Here is a 6,548-nt window from a genome sequence, read left to right as displayed (position 1 = left end):
AAATGTTATAACAATTAATACAAATAAATCGATAAAAGCTTACCTGCAAACATTAGATACTGGTTTCTTGGCTGGTATTGTTTTTCCAACCATGTTTATATGTTCTTTTCCTGCCACTTTAGCCTTCTTAATTACATTCATTTTATATCTGTCTGAATTAACAACTCCTTTCTTTCTACTCTTTAAAGAATAATCATTTTCATCTGAACAACTCATTTTTAACAAAGAAATTTTTAAGTCACAAGTAAAATGTTATTATTTTATGTTACTAATGTTGACCGCAGAAAGGGAACAAGTCCCAGACGTGTTTCCTTTCTGCGGTAAACGCAAAATTCAAACTGATGCCATGCCTATAAAATGATGGCAGGTTTATCCCTTTTAGCATTTAATGGTGTGTCTACCCATTTAGAACTGATTTATGTTAAAAAGTGAATTTTTGAATTTTGTGGACTTGTTCCCTTTCTGCAGTTAGCAGTTCATATGTATATATATATAGACAGTTTTTTTCAAAACATTTGTAGTTTAAAAAGTTTTTTTTAAACCGAGGTTGGCAAACTTTAAAATAATTCACCGTCATTTTTTGACGAACTTTTTTTTAAATATTGAGCTAAAAATAGGATGAGGCAAATCTGAAAGTTTTTCTATAACAAGCTGTGTCTAAGGCAAAATATGCAAAATTCAAATCTGGAAGAATTTTCAACATGCGTATGACAAGCAGAGCCTACTACATTATAACAAATGATGTGCCATACCAACGAAAATTGCAAAAGTTGGTTGGCGTTAAAATAACAGTTGAAGACGAGACATTCCATTATGATGATTGCTACGGGTCTTACTTGGCAATTTGACAGTTTCACGGAAATGCAAGAGAAACAAAGAAAAGACAGCAGTCAAATGAGAAAAAACGGAAGGCTATGGAGGAATCTACTAAGCAGGAAGAAGCACGCAGGAGTCTGCAGATATAGATGCCGGAAAAAATTTTTTAAATGATGCGCTAGATAAGATATTTCGCGACACCGAGCAGAAAATAGGAGTTCAGAAACTGCTGGGCATATCGGCTGGACAGAAAGCTTTCACGTCTCAGTCAACTTACGCACTCTTGGACAAATAACCATAACCAAGTTACTCTCGCCAAGTCATCCTAATCATTACGTACCCTCATACACAGAATACAAAAACTGGATGGATCTACAAAATATTGAACTAAGCAGATTCAGAGATTTTGTTTCCAATAGTTTTGAGCGCATTGCTGAAATAGTGAAAGAGTTTGTAATCAGGAGACAATCAAGCCAAGAATTTTTTGAAGCAACATTGGACAAAAACTCGAACAAACTGTTACTAGCCGTACCAATTTATATACAAAACGATTGATTCATTCTCTGTTCAAAAGTATATGACGAAGTACGCGAGATGGTTATTTTTCCTTAAATGAAATTACTTGGAATTGACAAGAGAAGAACAGAATAACCGAAAACAACTAAATATGATTCAGGCTGGAGCGGTGTGCGGGAGTTTTTCAAAGAAAAATCATAACTGAATGAAGTTAGAAGCAATGCTGACTTAAATTATGGCAGAGGAATGTTTCTTGCAGCTATCTTGGCTGAAATCATAAACACATTGATTTGACAGTTAAAAGAGACTTTTTCTCTGCAGTCATCAATCCAGACTCTAATGAGGTACGGGAAGACTCTGATCTTGAAAGAGAGATAACGGACGACAAAATTGAGCATGCGCCACTGAAAAATCTCGGATGTGAGTCGGAGTTCGTAAAGCTAGACAATCGCTTTAAAATATGTGGTGGAACTACATCAATACAGACCATTTTTAGAAACATTTTTTGACAATCAATGCCTACTTGCGGAATTCAGTTTTTTTTAGAATGACTTGAAAGCGAGAACAAGAAACGTAAGAAATGGGCAAGGACTTCCTGCAAAGTCAGTAAGCTAGAAGGGGATTTCTTAGTTACAGTAAAAGCAATTAAAAATCAAAAAAGGAAGGTAAAAAAATATGAAAAAACTTTCGAGTTTCTTTACAAGTGCAAAGAACACAACGGTCCCATAACTCCAACTGTCGATATTTTGGACTAGCTAAACAAGAAAAAACTGATAAAATTTTGTACCTATGTCTGATGATAGCGCCTAAAATTAAAAAGCGACGACAAATAAAACTTGATTCTGGAAAATTAAAAATGGTGAATTTTACAATTAACGAACGAAGATGTTTCATTTCTAACGCAATAAAACCAGAAAATGAACTCTCGAAGAACATTGATACACTACTCAGTTCAGTCTTAGGAAGAATGATGACATGTGAGTGCTCATATGGTTGATGATATTGATTCTTTAAGTGGTCCGAGTTTATGATTTTCAAACAGCAGAATTCTTAGTTCATTCAGTAAATTTATAAGTTGTAATTACACGTGTTACTCGGAATCCTAGGAGTGTCAAGCATTGCGATAAAAATATATATAAGCCGTAAGTTATTATTTGACTCACAGTTTCATTAAATGATATAACAGCATTTGTAGACAGCTCTTTAAAAAAAAAGTGTAGCTTTTTGTTTAGTTTTGTTTAGCGGAGGGAGCTAATTAAGGTTTACCCCTCTCCCCTTCCTTACCAATGTTGTAGTTAGTTCAGTAAATGCATCAAACCTTTTGATACTAAAATAAGTGCTCTTACCAATACGCTTCGGCTACTTAGTGCACGTGGTGTGGTAACATATAGCCGTATTGTTGATAATATTTGCCAACTAAAAACCAGAGTAAATCATCGTCTGACATGAATGTTAAAGTTATACAACAGTTAGCTTTAACGGTACACAAAAGATTTGACGTGATCCCCTTTTGGTCAAATATTGTGGCTACACAATCAGCAATATATAACGTAGTAGATTCTTGTACTCTAAATATATATACTTACATAAGGTTTTTTAGAGTAATTATGATCAGTAATTCATGGTATTATATTATTTGACAGGTTATACTTTTTTATAACAGCTGCACAAGTTTTAAAGTGCTTTTACAGTTTGAATGCATTGCCGTCTTAACGCATAGGCAAGGTAAGCTGCAGCCTAGGGCCCCCAATTTTTAGAGTTCCCCAAAATATGTCTTTATGCGTCTTTTTGTGGAACTTTATCAATTTTTATTTTTCATATATAGATCTCCAATAATGAAGTTCTTTTTGTTTTCTTTAATACCTTTTTTAAAAATATTTTGTTCAAAAAAAATACTGAAGCTCTCGCTCACGCCGTCAAATGGACGATAACAACAGCTTAATAAAATGTTTTTGATTATTTGTTTATTATTTCAATAATCAAAGTTTTTTATCACCATCAGAAGCACTCAAATCATTTCTAACGTAATAAACAATATTTTCATTCACATATTTATTATTCCTCCGCCACGTTTATTTACTTATATAAAAGGTCGATTTACTTATATAAAAGATATACTTATACATTTACTTATATAAAAGGTATAGGTATAAGATATACTTATATATTTACTTATATAAAAGGTCGATATACTTATATATTTACTTATATAAAAGGTATTATCTAAATCACTCAAAATCTGCGTTTCAATTAAACAAGCTAAATTAAAACAATTTTTTGCTTCGTCTAACTAGTTAAGAAGTTTATTGAAATTGTTATTAAGGCTTCAAATACTTACTTGCAGAATTCTAAATTTACTTGAATTTTGGTCATAAACTTTTTTCAAAAGAAACCCTAATAATTTTCTTAGATCACCATCCATATAATATAAGCAATCCGTAAGCAATATGTAATATATAATATATGGTATAAGCAATCCGTAAGTGCATTGCAAATACAAGTACTAAATTATAAAACCAATTTGAGTTTGCTGTGATCAAGTAATACATCTGAAAAGAAAGCCCAAAGTGGTGCTGGGAAGAGGGAAAAAGCCTCTAAAATAATACAGGGCTTTGAGTCTAAATTTCTTATTTTTAAGTCATTTCTTTTAGTACAAAAGTCAAAGCCTGCAGTGTCGGCGTACATTTTTCTTTGTCCATCTTCAAGTTTCATTAAACCGGAAAAAAATAACGAAAGTGTCTCATTGCGATATAAAATCCCAGTAATTCAATTAGAATTAGACTCAGACCCAGAACTGGAACAAGAAGCAGAAGAGGAACCATAGCAAAAATAGAAACCAGAACAGGAACCAGAACAGGAACCAAAACAGGAACCAGAACAGGAGCTAGAATCAAATCAAATTAAATAAACACTACAAAAAAAAATAAAAATAAAGACGTGTCAAGAAATTGATTTAGCATTATGGCTTAAGTTATCCCGAGACGCTCAAGCATTTTGGATATCTAATGGCCCATCCATGTGCCAGAACAATGATAGGAGCTACAGAAGTTCAGAAAGGTCAAGTTGTGGTCAAGTTGTGGAAAAAAGGTACTTATCGAAATCTTGCTTTAGACGCAAATTACACAATGGGGAATTTGTCAACAGTGAATGGCTGTTATATTTACCATCTACAGGATCTATTTTTTGCATTCTAATTTTTCCACAACTGGATTTGATGACTGGAAAAATGCCTCAAAATGTATATCTAGACATAAAAATGGCTCTAAACATCACAAAAATATGCTCACTTACTCCAGTCGGCAAAAAAAGTGTCAACTTGACTCTGTTTTATTAAAACAGAGTCAACTTGATTCTGTTTTAATAAAACAGAGTCAACTTGACTCTGTTTTATTAAAACAGTTTTAAAATTGTATTGGCAGAATGTGCAGAAAAGAACTGTTGCAGTTGTGAAGTTTTTTTCATCAAGAGAATTGCTACTTCGTAGAAACAATGAAACCATTGGATCAGAGCAAAATGTAAATTGTTTGGGGATTCTGGAGTTACTGAGCCAGTTTGATTCTTTCCTAGATAATCACATCAAAAAACATAGAAATTCTGGAAAAGGTAAACTTCATACCTCTTAGCCAATATCTGTAAAGAGTTTATTTGCCTAATGGGAAATAAAGTATTGTTCAAAATAATTTCATAATTAAAAAAAGCAAAATAATATCCTATCAGTATTGACTCAACTCCAGAATACTCTCGTGTCGATTAGTTAACATTTAAAGTTCAATATGTTGAAGATGCATCACCAATTGAGCGGCTTTCACAATTTGTCCCTATTCATCAGCATAGAGCGGAACATTTAGAAAAGATTGTTTTGAACTTTTTACAAGAAAACAACATTTCAATATCTGATTGTCGTGGGCAGTCATATTATAATGCATCAAACATAGCAGGACAGTACGCAAAGCTGCATAGAAGGATAAATGAAAAAAATGAATCGGCATTTTTTATTCCTTGTGCTTGACATTCTTTAAATCTGGTTGGCAACAGTGCTGCTGGATGTTGCCTACATGTAATTATTTTTTTTTTGGTTTTTTTCAATGCTTCTACTACTTTTTTTCTGCATCAATTCATCGTTGAGAAGTGCTTCGTTGGCACGATTCTTCGTCGGGAGCTCATTTTTGGGATTCATAGTTGGGAATTCATCGTTAGGATTCATCGTTGGGATTCATCGTTAGGAAGTGCTTCGTTGGCACAACAAGCCTTTTGTTGGCAGTGGAAAAAAAGTTATCAAACAGCTGTCAAGAACTCGATAGTCAGCACGTGCAAATGCTTGTTTGCTTGAGAGTTATGATGAGATTAAAAAAGCTCTCTAAAAAGAATCTTTGATCAATGACAGAAATCAGACAAAGAAACTCAAAATGATGCCCAAAATATTTTGAAAAGAGTAAACACTTTTGAGATTCTTTTTTTTTAACGATTTTGCCGAAAGACATTCTGTGTCATTTTAATAAAGTATCAAAGATTTTGCAGAAAGATAATTTAAACCTAAATATTGCAGTTCGTATTCTAAAGTCACTGTTGAGTTTCATCAAAGATTTGAGAAGTCAGTTTGAGGTTTATGAAGAAAAAGCCAAAATGAGGCTTCCAAACACTGAATACAAGGATGCTTTAAAAAGAAAAAAGAAAAGAAACAGACGTATGACTTTTCTTGATGGTGAATTCCAGTGAAGCCTTAAATTCAACATGAAACATACCTTACTGTTATTGATTCGCTAAAATCCAATTTAGAAAAAAGATCAATTGCATAACGAGAGGATCAATGTCAATTTTGGATTTCTTGTGAACATTTAAGCAATGGCCAATTATAAAATTAAAGATTGTTGTTCTAACTTAGCGCAAATTTTTAAGAAGACTTAGTTAAAAATAAACTTTTTTTTGAGTGCCAACAATTCAATTATTAAATTTCAAGAGACGAACATTCATTTACAAATTTTTAATACACAATAAAGAAATTCCACTTGGAATCAACTTTTCTTAATACTGAAGTTTCCTTGAGAATTTTTCTTTCAATAATGGTCTTAAAATTGCACTGGTGAACAAACATTTTCAAAACTAAAACTTATCAAAAGTGAGCTCCGATCAACTATGTTGCCGCTATGTTGCAGGAAAGATTGAACTGTCTGTCATTAATCTCAGTTGAATCTGATGTTTTTCTAAATATTGATTTT

The sequence above is a fragment of the Hydra vulgaris genome, chromosome 02 (assembly GCF_038396675.1).
Source record: "Hydra vulgaris chromosome 02, alternate assembly HydraT2T_AEP".
Taxonomy (NCBI): Eukaryota; Metazoa; Cnidaria; class Hydrozoa; order Anthoathecata; family Hydridae; genus Hydra; species Hydra vulgaris.
This window is presented reverse-complemented; position numbering follows the sequence as displayed.